Consider the following 12,962-nt stretch of genomic DNA (forward strand, 5'->3'; position numbering starts at 1 on the left):
TCCTATTTTCACCAGCATGACACACGCTCTGTTACTACACTTGCATTCCCTTTAGCAGGTCAGCTGCCTAAAATCGCTCATTCATTGCAACGGGAAGTAGATTATGGACCCGCAGCAGTAACTCACTCGAGTCTTTCAAGTCTTCCTACAGAAAGTACCACCGAGCTCGATAGCTGCAGTCGCTTAATTGTGGCCAGTATCCAGTATTCGGGAGATAGTAGGTTCGAACCCCACTGTCGGCAGCCCTGAAAATGGTTTTCCGTGGTTTCCCATTTTCACACCAGGCAAATGCTGGGGCTGTACCTTAATTAAGGCCACGGCCGCTTCCTTCCCACTCCTAGCCCTTCCCTGTCCCATCGTCGCCATAAGACCTATCTGTGTCGGTGCGACGTAAAGCAACTAGCAAAAAAAAAAAAAAAAAAAAAAAAGTACCTCTTAAATGCATAAACCAACGGTGTCGATCTTGACGAGTGAATGATGGTGTGTGTGTATAATTTAGTTAATTTTCTTCAAATTAATTAAAACTTATTATTCATTAAATATCAAAGCCTCCGTGGCTCAGACGGCAGCGCGTCGGCCTCTCACCGCTGGATGCCGTGGTTCAAATCCCGGTCACTCCATGTGAGATTTGTGCTGGACAAAGCGGAGGTGGGACAGGTTTTTCTCCGGGTACTCCGGTTTTCCCTGTCATATTTCATTCCAGCAACACTCTCCATTATCATTTCATAGCATCTATCATTCATTAATAAATCACTTTGGGAGTGGCGACCCCATCGTACTAACAGCCTATATCTGCTTCATTCGTTACATCCCTGACCCGGTCAATGACTGGAAAACAGGTTGTAAGTTTTCATTTTCATTCATTAAATATCATTTAGTAATTTGACAAATGATATGTACATATTGCTATAATTATTACGTTTCATTCATTTTGAATTTATGTCTCGTTGGCTGAATGGTCAGCGTACTGGCCTTCGGTTCAGAGGGTCCCGGGTTCGATTCCCGGCCGGCTCGGGGATTTTAATCGCTTCTGATTAATTCTTCTGGCTTGGGGACTGGGTGTTTGTGTCCGTCCCAACACTCTCCTCACTCAGACAACACACTACACTGCCAACCACCACAGAAACATGCAATAGTGATTACAACCCTCCATATAGGGTTGGCGTCAGGAAGGGCACCCGGCCGTAAAACAGGGTCAAATCCTCATGTACGACGCAGTTCGCATCCGCGACCCCACAGGTGTGCGAAAAGCGGTAGGAAAAGAAGAAGAAGAAGAAGAAGATATATTTTGAATTTATATTGCAAATTAGCTTATTTTAAAATAATTTATGTTCTCCACATTTTTTTTTTTCAATGATGTGGTTAAGGGTCAGGGAGGACCATGAGTCCTAACTTCGCCACTACTAAAGACAAATAAATAAATACATAAATAAATAAATGAATAAATAAATAAATAAATAAATAAATAAATAAATGAATAAACAAGAAAGAAGGTAAAATAATTTTCGCTGGTCTTGGGTCTCAGGAGGTTAATGGGGTCTGAAAGCAAAAGACTGCTGTCATTATTACTGATACATTAAAAACTCCTTCTTCATGTTAAAGATCTTCTGGTATCTCTTAAAGGAGACGTTACCCACCTAGCATTAATTACTACCGAAATATGACAAAGAACATGGAATTGTTTGTTGTACTTTGAAAACAAATTTGTATATAATAACTGAATAAGAAGGAATTGCCTTTCTTAAAAACAAGGGGGGCGGGCACCTGTAATTTTACGAGACTGTTAATAATGTAATCATAAGTTATGGAGCCTACGCCCTTACTTGGAACACGAACCATAAGACCATTCATTTCATTTCAAACATCGTGCATACACTGACCAGGATTCGAACCACGGCCGCCTTGGTTTGAAGCCAGTGAGTTTGCTACTCAGAAGAGAGCTGCTTGCGCTGGATAAGACATATATCAATGAAACTCGGGTGACTGATCAATCAACATATTCTAATAATCATTTGCCGTAAAATCCACGACAGTGTTATAATTAATATCTGAAAAGTACTGGACAGCTCGGAGCAGTCAGTTGATAAGGACGTATTCACTGTAAAAAATATACCGATAGTCTCTATTATAATGTTACAGGACAAGATCAGACGAGATATAAAGTTACATAAATCACTTTATAAAGAAAATTATATTACTTATAAAAATGTTATTGTTTTTAGTCCAACTAACTACCTTTTGACGGTTTACGGAGACGCCAAGTTGCCGGAATTTTGTTCCGCAGGAGTTCTTTTACGTGCCAGTAAATATACCGACAAGAGGCTGACGTATTTCAGCACTTTCAAATACCACCGGGACTGAGCCAGGATCGAACCTGCCAAGTTGGGTTCAGAAGGCCAGCGCCTCAACCGTCTGAGCCACTCACCCCGGTAAATTATATTTTGACTACACCAACAGAATTTCACGCTCTTCAAACTTATTTTAGCAACACGTACAATATAAGAATATATCAAAATACTAAGATATGCCGGACTACATTGGCTAATAATAAGATGACGAACGGGTAGAAAAGGCCTTCTAGCGGGTTCATATTTTAATGTTTTTTTTTTTTTTTTTGTTGCTGTGGCCTTCAAATTTTTCTCATGCCTTCATGCACTGGTTTCACAATTGTTTCAGTAATACACCTCAGAATATTCTATTCAAACGTAATACTTCACCGAGCTCGATAGCTGCAGTCGCTTAAGTGCGGCCAGTATCCAGTATTCGGGAGATAGTGGGTTCGAACCCCACTGTCGGCAGCCCTGAAGATGGTTTTCCGTGGTTTCCCATTTTCACACCAGGCAAATGCTGGGGCTGTACCTTAATTAAGGCCACGGCCGCTTCCTTCCCATTCCTAGGCCTTCCCTATCCCATCGTCTCCATAAGACCTCTGCGTCGGTGCGACGTAAAGCAAATAGGGTAAAACTTCTGTATCGTTTATAATGGAAGTTAAAATATTGTGTGGTAAGAAATCTTGGTCAATTACATATCGCAACCCCTCAGGAATAGTGGCGCAGCTCAAGAAATGTCATTGTTTAGTTGTGACATGACATAATTGACGTAGATAAGGGTAGAATAAGGGGGATATATCCCCCATGAGGCGCTTGTACTCATTATTATAAATTAAGATGAAAATTCACTGGCTGTGTATTATTAAAAACAGATACACTTATTATTACGAAGTTAAAATAGTAAAATATGTATTTGCAAAAAACATCAATTTAAAAGGTATTATTATTATTATTATTATTATTATTATTATTATTATTATTATTATTATTATTATTATTGTTATCAATCAATATTGATCTGCATTTAGGACAGTCGCCCAGGTGGCAGATTTCCTATCTGTTGTTTTCTTAGCCTTTTCCTAAATGATTTCAAAGAAATTGGAAATTTATTGAACGTCTCCCTTGGTAAGTTATTCCAATCCCTAACTCCCCTTCCTATAAATGAATATTTGCCCCAGTTTGTCCTCTTGAATTCCAACTTCATCTTCATATTGTGATCTTTCCTACTTTTATAAACGCCACTCAAACTTATTTGTCTACTAACTATTATTATTATTATTATTATTATTATTATTATTATTATTATTCATAAACCCCCCTCCCCCAAGGAATAAAGAAGGTCGTTCGGGATCCCTGGTGACGAGTTTGAAGGCTGCTGGCGGCGCTATTATCAACTTGAACACGTCAAAACGGGAAGTGAAGATTCACGTCAGTACTGAGAACTAGTGTGCAAAGTTTCGTGACATTAGCTTTAACGATGCTGAAGCGGATTGACCCCGACTAGGAAGGCTACATAACAGCCCTTTCCGATGCTGAATATAGCTAGCTATTTTGCAATCTAAGGAATGTAACAAGAAGCGTAATGCCAGTAAAGTTTTCCAAGGGGTTTCATGATAATCGCTGGATGCTGTTACAATGGCAATGTCGCTAATAATGTGAAGGTGAACTCCACATACTATCAGCAAGAGGTTTTAACACCCATTTACAACACACATATCCCGGTAATGTACGGGTACATCGAGATAAAACATCCAGCCACACCTCTCGTTCGACTCGTCTATTCTTAGAGAGAATGTAGATGGAAACTGGAATCCGCGCAATTCATTTTACTGATATTCCGATGAAGGCATCGATGGGTCATCAATGGACTTCTGTGCATTTGGTCTCCTAAAATGTGCCTTAGGAAGTAGACGACCACGCACTTTGAATGGCCTCTGGAAAGCCTGTCAGGAGTGGGATAAGATAGACATGCTTGCTCTGCGAAAAGTCTGCTGCAATGGAAAATACGTTGTCGGGCTCTAGCTAGAAATGCTGGCTTTCCAAATGAGCATGATCGTTGGTGGAAACATTGTTTTTCATAAGCTAATTACCCTTCAAACCTCGTTCCCAGAGATCCCGAATGACCTTCTGTAGTCGTATCTACTCCACTGTACCATATGCAAAAATAAACACTTTCAATCTAGAAAACTGTTATAAGTTAACTTCTTTCTTTGTTGCGAAAAATCACAAATGAAGTTATACCACTTTAGCACACTAAACGTATTAAGTCAAGAATACTGACACTACTTCTTAGTTACGATTTATTTCATTGATATTCTGCGAAAATGTGATGTAATATATGCTGAATTGTACCATATAGAAATAGTCTGATAAAATATTGTCTCTGGTCTGATATGTTGTCTAAAATGTTTAAACGTTTTTTTTTTCTCGGAAACGTCTATTTTTGAGTTGTGTAATTATTCCTGCGGAGGTGTGATACGAACGTGCATTCTATTTAAATACTCTTTTATTAGCGTGTACGAGAAAACTGCCGAATTCCTGTTCAGAATCACTCACTTTGTCATACTGTGGATAACTTGTGTGCAACGACAGGCATACAGCTATGTCCTAATGTCTTAATTATTCATCCAAGTAATGCCAAGTAATATTGCAATTGATGCCTTCCACGCGCCACGTTTCATTTAAAACTGCCGCAACAAATTACTACATTTTAGCATGTAAATATCGTTTTGTGGCAGAATAACTATTGCCATTAAGTTTATAAAGTTTTGTTTGATCATACCAGGATTCATTGCAGTCAGTCTGCTTTATCTCAAACAGTTCCCTTATCAGTTATCACGCATGACCACTTGTCTTATAAATGCATCGTAAATGGTGATTAAATTGTACATGAGCGAGAATATCATCATCCTCTTTTGGTAAAGAAGGACCTTGCTACGTGGTATGATTCCTGCCGCTAATGTCTCCACAAATGGAAGCTTAGAAGGTCAGATTGTGAATTGCGGATTACGTCCTTCTCATCACTGTATGTTTCGCCCACAGTAATCTCACTGAGTGGCATTGCACTCAATCTCAGAGAGTTGAGCAATTTTCCTGTCACAGTTGGAATCACAGTAGTGGCTGCAGTTTAAAATAAAAGCAGAAATTTAATGACACTTAGCTTTCCTGTTTAAAGTCAATATTTTGATGATGTTACTATCGCACCGTCATAAATTCGATGTGATGTGAACACTGTTTAAATTCGCTACATGACTAATATAATATTCATACCCAAATCTCACATGTGAGGGCGAATACATTCAATTTCTGATTATTAATATAACTCGTATTTCCAAAGGAGGAGGATGTGTTCTCAAAGCTTGCCTTCATGATCTTACTGGGCATCAGCATACTGTAACACTATAAGCAGTGGCGTGCGGTGAACATATCCATTGCCCCAGCTGCAAAAATGTTTTTTTTAAATATAAACAATCGTAGCCCCACTACAATCTCTAAAGTCAAGATTACCATTTTATAAGGCTGCATTTTTCGTGGAATGGTCTACCTGAGAAAGATCTTTCAAAAATATTTTCAACCACACGCTCGCACATACTTCCAAATTGATATTCACGGCAGTGACGACACCATCATAACTTACAGATTTTAAACAATGTACTTACAGTTTCATCCAGTGACGCTTTGGGATATTTAAAGCCCGGATTTTTATGCAGTAATAGGTTAGATTACAAACTAATTTGGTTAGTAGGAAGTGTCGGCTACCCGCTCTTCCATAGCGTAGTAAGAGTAACATAAATTACAGGGGTTTTGATGGATCTTACCCCTAATGTCTATGCAATCCCCATAGCACAACGGTTGTGAAGGTAGACTATACTTGCAACTCGCTTCAGGAAGTTTGCATTCTAACCTATTAATGCATAAAAATCCGGGCTCTAGTGATAATACAGTCACGGTTTTCACAAAAATACACTGGGCCTAACTATTTGTTTTTTACTTAAAAAGCCTAATCTAAACTAATCATCATAATTTAACTGGTATTTTATCGTCGTTGAAGTTCTCTAGTTTCACTCGCATGCTGAGTGTACGTGCATCAACGACAAAAGAGGGAAAATATTTGTCACGACGTACAACATACGTAATATTCAAGAAGAATGCCACAGAACTCGCGAAACCTTCACCTATAATCCAAGAGGAACATTACAAAAATTTACTGTATACCACCATCACAGACAACCATTCGCGCTTAACTCTGTGTTCATGCTGGGCAACCTAAATATTTTTCTGCAGCTATCGGAACACATACTCTACACATGCCATGAATGAATTGCTCGAAAAAAAAGTGTATACATGCCGAAACCCAGGACTAAAAAATATTATTCTATATTACAATTGATTTTTTTTTGCTATTTTGCGACGTAAAGCAACTAGCAAAAAAAAAAAAAAAAACGTTAAGACTGTTAGCAGATAAAAGGGACGTAAAACATAAATTAGTACTGTTCGTTCGTTCGTAATCTGTTTACCCTCCAGGGTCGGTTTTTCCCTCGGACGCAGCGAGGGATCCCACCTCTACCGCCTCAAGGGCAGTGTCCTGGAGATTCAGACTTTGGGTCGGGGATACAACTGGGGAGAATGACCAGTACCTCGCCCAGGCGGCCTCATCTGCTATGCTGAACAGGGGCCTTGTGGAGGGATGGGAAGATTGGATGGGACAGGCAAGGAAGAGGGAAGGAAGTGGCCGTGGCCTTAAGTTAGGTACCATTCCGGCATTTTGCCTGGAGGAGAAGTGGGAAACAACGGAATCGAACCCACCTCTACTCAGTTGACCTCCCGAGGCTGAGTGGACCCCGTTCCAGCCCTCGTACCACTTTTCAAAATTCGTGGCAGAGCCGGGAATCGAACCCGGACCTCCGGGGGTGGCAGCTAATCACGCTAACCACTACACCACAGAGGCGGACAATTATTACTGTTACTATTTTAATATGATTTTTATTATTGTTATTATTGCTCTTGTTGTTAACTGAAGTTACAATGCATTACTTCGAGAAAGTGTTTAATTACAGTACTCTGTAACACTGATAATACATAAACATTCATTTTGTAAAGAACATAATATAATGATATCCATCCTCTTTTTCCAAACGATCTCCTATATGATCGTTTCGTTCTTTGTTTTATACTAGAGGTCAGTCCGGCTCCTTAGCTGAATGGTCAGCGTAGTGCTCTTTGGTTCAGAGGGGCTTAGGTTCGATTCCCGGCCAGGTCGGGGATTTCCACCTTGAATGGATAATTCCCTTGACTCGGGACTGAGTGTTTGTACTGTCCCCAACATCTTTGCAACTCACATGTCACAATCAACAACACCAACACGCAGTTTCACATACACAGCAGATGCCGTTCACCCATATCGCGGGGGGTCTGCCTTACGAGGGGTACACCAGGCTAACAATAGCCACACGAAATTAATTAACCAAAAGTCAGAGATTAACCTACACCAGAAGTGTAAGAGTTTCATTCTTTCAAGACTACCATTTGTAGGATCAAACTGAAAAACGACAGTCTGGCTCCTTGGCTGAATGGTCACGTGTACGGGCCTTCTATTCAGAGGGACCAGGGTTCGATTCCCGGCGAGGCCGTGGATTTTAACTACGTATAGTTAATCCCTTAGGCTCGAGGACTTTGATTTGAGTTTGTCTTAATACACTTCTCCTTATCTACGTAAACACACACAATACCAAATACCACAGAAAAACATGACAGTGAATGCATACATTAAGGTTGACGTTAGCGAGGACATCCGGTCGTTAAACTGAGTCATATCCACATCAAGGCACGACTCCAACAAACTGGGGAAAATGCTAAGAAGAAAAACCTGAAAATTGACATATTTTGAGGACATTTAATATCTACGATAGATTTAACGTTTTCAGTTTTCTACTAGACTAGTAGGTAGTACTGAGGGAGTCCTTGAGGTCGACCTTGAAGCACCTCAAGAGCAGAGGTCCCAGCCACTGACAACTGAGAGCCAAACTGAGTCCATACACGTTGTTGCCTTATAACAATAACACGTAACGCTCTCGAGAGCAGATAACATCTAGAAGGCAGTGGTGCGACAGGCGATTCTCGAGTATTTGGAGGAAGATGTTATCTGCTAACCATGGTTCAGTCGACGGAAAGATCAAATATTAAGATATCACTATTGAGGCTCATGGAAAGGTGGTATGTTGGGGAGTAGTTCAAAGATTCAAGTTACTTCGTTCTTTGTGAAAGGATATTATTGATCGATGATACAAAGAAATCGGAATTATTCATTAAATACAAAGAAGTGAGCTCCTCTTTCTTAACTTTGAAAACAAAGCGCTTTTCCTTTCGAAGGATGACTTTCAAATCGTGTCCGGTACGTTAGATTCTGCCATTTTATCCGTATATAAGTCGTGATAGTCAAGAGTGGGAATTGAACGTAAAGTGATATTGTGTCTGAAAAAAGTTCACGGACTCTACAAGGGCAATAATAGCGTGTAGCCTCGGGAGAAGCCTTGTGCAGGTCTGTCCAGCTGACGCCGTCAACCCCCCGGGGTGACCCATCTGGAATAAAATACACATTCCTGAATGACAAGGCTATATGCAAAAATATTGAATTCACACTCATCCTGCCACTTTACTACCGTGCTGTTGATCCACGATGTTAACTTCAGTTCATTCATGTGTCCAATATACTACAGTAGAACCTAGATATCTCGAATCACCTCGGGAGCTAAATTTTATTTCGAGTTATCGAAATTTCGAGATATAGAGAATAGCCCTGCAATTTTTGAACATATACAGGGTGAAGCTAAATTCGCGCACTCGGGCGTCGCAGCGCGACTCCTCACATGCCGGTAATAAAAAAATGTATCTCACAAAAGTTCGACCTGCGAGTATATCAGGCAGAAAAAGAACATTGAAGAGTGGCAATCTGGCAACACTCTAACCACATGTACGGAAGGTAACTCTGTCAGCATATATTGCCCGGGTTGTACAGTTGGTGCATGGATTGAGTTTTGGGTTGGCATGCAGGAGGTCGAGGGTTCGATCCTGGGTTGAGTCACATTTTTTTTATTTGCTAATTTCCATCGGACATTACATACTGTAATACAGTAAGACACCGTACCTTAGGTCACATGTATCTTACATTTACAACATTTTGTAACGCTGAACACAACAAATACTTTGCTAGGCCTACTGGTAACGTAAGGCCCTAACGAAATGTAATGGACCTGAACGAGGCAAGAATAATAGTTGGTAGTAATCTATGAGACCATTGGAAGAGGGTGCGAATAATTCATGCCCACGACGTGGAAAGGGCGTCTTTCAAACCTGACCAATGAAAACGATTGTTCGTCCATTTCTAGGATCGTAGTATGTAAGTGCAAATGGTTTCTAGAGGACCCGCTGCAATCGCTGTTGACGATTAAGATGCCAGATACCATACCACCTGGACTACATTTACGAAATAAAAAAGATACGTTCAACCCAGAATCGACCCCTCGACCGCCTGCATGCTAACCCAAAACTCTATCCAGTGCACTAATTGTACAGCACGAATAATATGTGCTGACAGGGGTAGTTACCGTACATGCGGTTACAGTGTTGCCAGATTGCCACTCTTCAATGTCCTTTTTCTGCCAGATACACTCGAAGTATGAACTTTTGTGAGATACATTTTTTTATTGCTGGCATGTGAGGAGTCGCGCTGCGACGCCCGAGTACGCGAATTTCGCTTCACCCTGTATAGCACTTAATTGAATCATGTGTATCTACGGGATTATACTGAATACATTACTATTAGCAGTATTTAAAAACATACACACTCTATTGTACGGCATTACTTTAATTATAACACTTATTGCAGTAACTTTTTAGAAGACGGGATACGGTAGCCTAGATACCTCCGTTACCACCAAAGGAAAAATCCATTAGTCTCTTGTGCTTGTTCCGGTTCACCTTTTCTCACTTCACGTTGAAACTTCTCGTCAATACCACGCAGCCAAGATTCGTAAATAGAGCTTGTCATCCGCGACTTCGGGTGTTGCTTTCGGACGTGACCGGTAATTAATTCACACCCGAGAAACAGCGAGGCTTTGCCGATTTTCCTACCACTAGAAGTTTTAGATTTTCGGTTCCCTCTATATTAGCTCCCAGCATCACTGTTAATTTCTAACTTTTATCTCATAAGCATGATTTCCTTGCCATACACTAAATAAATAAAATCACTGTACCCCTTTCCTTACTTGTTAACTGTTCCTCACAAGCCACATATGCCGTATTGCACAGTTAATGTTGCACAAAAATCGAGTTGCAGAGTATTTTTTGCTTCATGGGAGGAAATGTTTGCTTTGAGAAATCGAGAAATTTTTGTAACCGAATTTAGAATAATAGAGAAACAAATACACTTTAAGAACCGCCGGGAAATGTATAGTCCGCGCACCTTTTAGCGATATTTCTTTGTACGGAGTGGAGGAGTAAGGAGGGAGCTCTCCCGGTTCCGGTAATACTGCCAACTGAATGGAAATGAAATCTGAATTGAATCGATAATATGATCGATCGATATGAATTTTCTAAACCTTTATTATCTTAAGCCAACAACTGTGTCATACACACATTATATAACATTTCTCGATGCGAATCTTGTTCCCAGCATGAATTCTATAGTTTGGCTTTGCTATGTAAACAACAAAAGCACTAGTACGTAAAGTGTACGCCAGATGTCGCACAGCGATGCATAAGCGATTCATAGTTTGTGTTTCAAAGGTTGCCAATACGAATCTCGAAGATACCCGAGGTCGATCTATTCAGCACAGCATCGCTAAAAGGTGCGCGTACGGTAAGTAACTTCGAGATACTAAAACTTCGAGCAATGGAGGTTCGACATATTGAGGTTTATCTGCAGTTTAATTCCATCTACTCCACAGAACCAAGGAGTTTTGGTGCGGGCTGTGAATTCCATATCCTGACCTGGGGCGCTAGCTAGTATGATTTCTAATGCTGAAGAAGTCACAAACACCCAGTTCCCTAGACATTCTTTTTTTAGAAAAAATGCTATTTGTTCGGGGCGTCGACCTACATCCCTAGACATAGGAATTAAGTAATGAAATCTAAAATCCCCGACCCTGCCGGGAATCGAATCCGCATCTCCTTGATCCAAAGGCCAGCACGCTAAGCATTTAGCTATGGAGCCGGACTCTATAGAGAGCGAGTATCTCCTCTGCGGCAAAAGCAAGGAGGTGCTTTGCGAGGTGATAAGGAAGATAACAAAGCCAAGATGTTTGGAACAATGAACTACCTTTCTTGTACTGGTACTACAAGTGTATGCTGCTAGGATAGCATCTGCACACCCAGGCCTGAATATGATGACACTAGAGCAGCCGTAACACTCATGGCATACGTGATTTCAGCGTAAGCGTGATTAGTGGGTGTTAACGAGATGTTTTCGTACTGCAATCTGCAGGCAGACTGTTGTTGAGCGCGCCTCGTGTAACAGGATCTACTCTGGGCCAGGCGAGAAACGACGCAACGCGATGCGCGTTCTCCTCCCCACCCCTCCACACCCCCCTGGGGTGGCCCACGTTGAATAAAATACCCTTTCCTGAATGACAAGGCCGTATGCAAGCAAACAAGTTGAATTCACAGTCTTCCTGTCACGTTTATTACCGTACTGGTGATCCACGATGTTGACTTCAGTTCATTCATGTGTCAAATATACTGTTTATATTCTATCTACTCCACAGAGCCAAGGAGTTTTGGTGCGGGCTGTGAATTCCAATTCCTGACCTACTGAGTAGATCACCTTAAACGTTCTAATGACGTTGCTATAGTGTGCCAGTAAGAACTTCTTCCTCTCCGTCTTCTACCGCTTTTCCCACATCGCTGGGGTTGCGGGTGTGAACTGTATCGCACGAATGGATTTGTCCCTGTTTTACGACCGGATGCCCTTCCTGACACCAACCCTATATGGAGGGACGTAATCACTTTTACGTGTTACTGTGTTGGTTGGTAGACGTGTATGTTTTTTCTGAATATGGAGAGGGAAGCGTTGGGACAAACACAAACACCCAGTCCCCGGGTCAGGAGAATTAATCAGACGCGATTAAAATCCTCGATCCGGCCGGGAATGGAACCCGGTACCCTCCGAACCGAAGGCCTCAACGTTGACCATTCAGCTAATGAGTTGTTCCAGTAAGAACACCCCTAGCAAAACTAGTTTTCTAATCTACTTCATTTATGTAAGTTGAGTCATTAAATACTTGATTAAACTCGCTTTACGTCGCACCGACACAGATAGTTCTTATGGCGACGATGAGGTAGAAAAGGGCTAGGAGTGGAAAGGAAGCGGCCATGGCTTCAATTAGGGTACAGCCCTAGCATTTCCCTGGTGTGAAAATGGGAAACCATGGAGAACCATTTTCAGCGCTGCCGACAGTGGGGTTCGAACTCACTATCTCCCGAATATAAGCTTACAGCTGCGTGCCCCTAACTGCAAGGCCAACTCGCTCGGTAGTAATTAAATACAAGGACAAACTGTAGTTACTATATTTTGTACCCATAGTCTTCAATCTTTTTCTTAAGATCACTTCCCTCGTACAGTTTCAGTAGTTTCAT

The sequence above is a fragment of the Anabrus simplex genome, chromosome 2 (assembly GCF_040414725.1).
Source record: "Anabrus simplex isolate iqAnaSimp1 chromosome 2, ASM4041472v1, whole genome shotgun sequence".
Classification (NCBI taxonomy): Eukaryota; Metazoa; Arthropoda; class Insecta; order Orthoptera; family Tettigoniidae; genus Anabrus; species Anabrus simplex.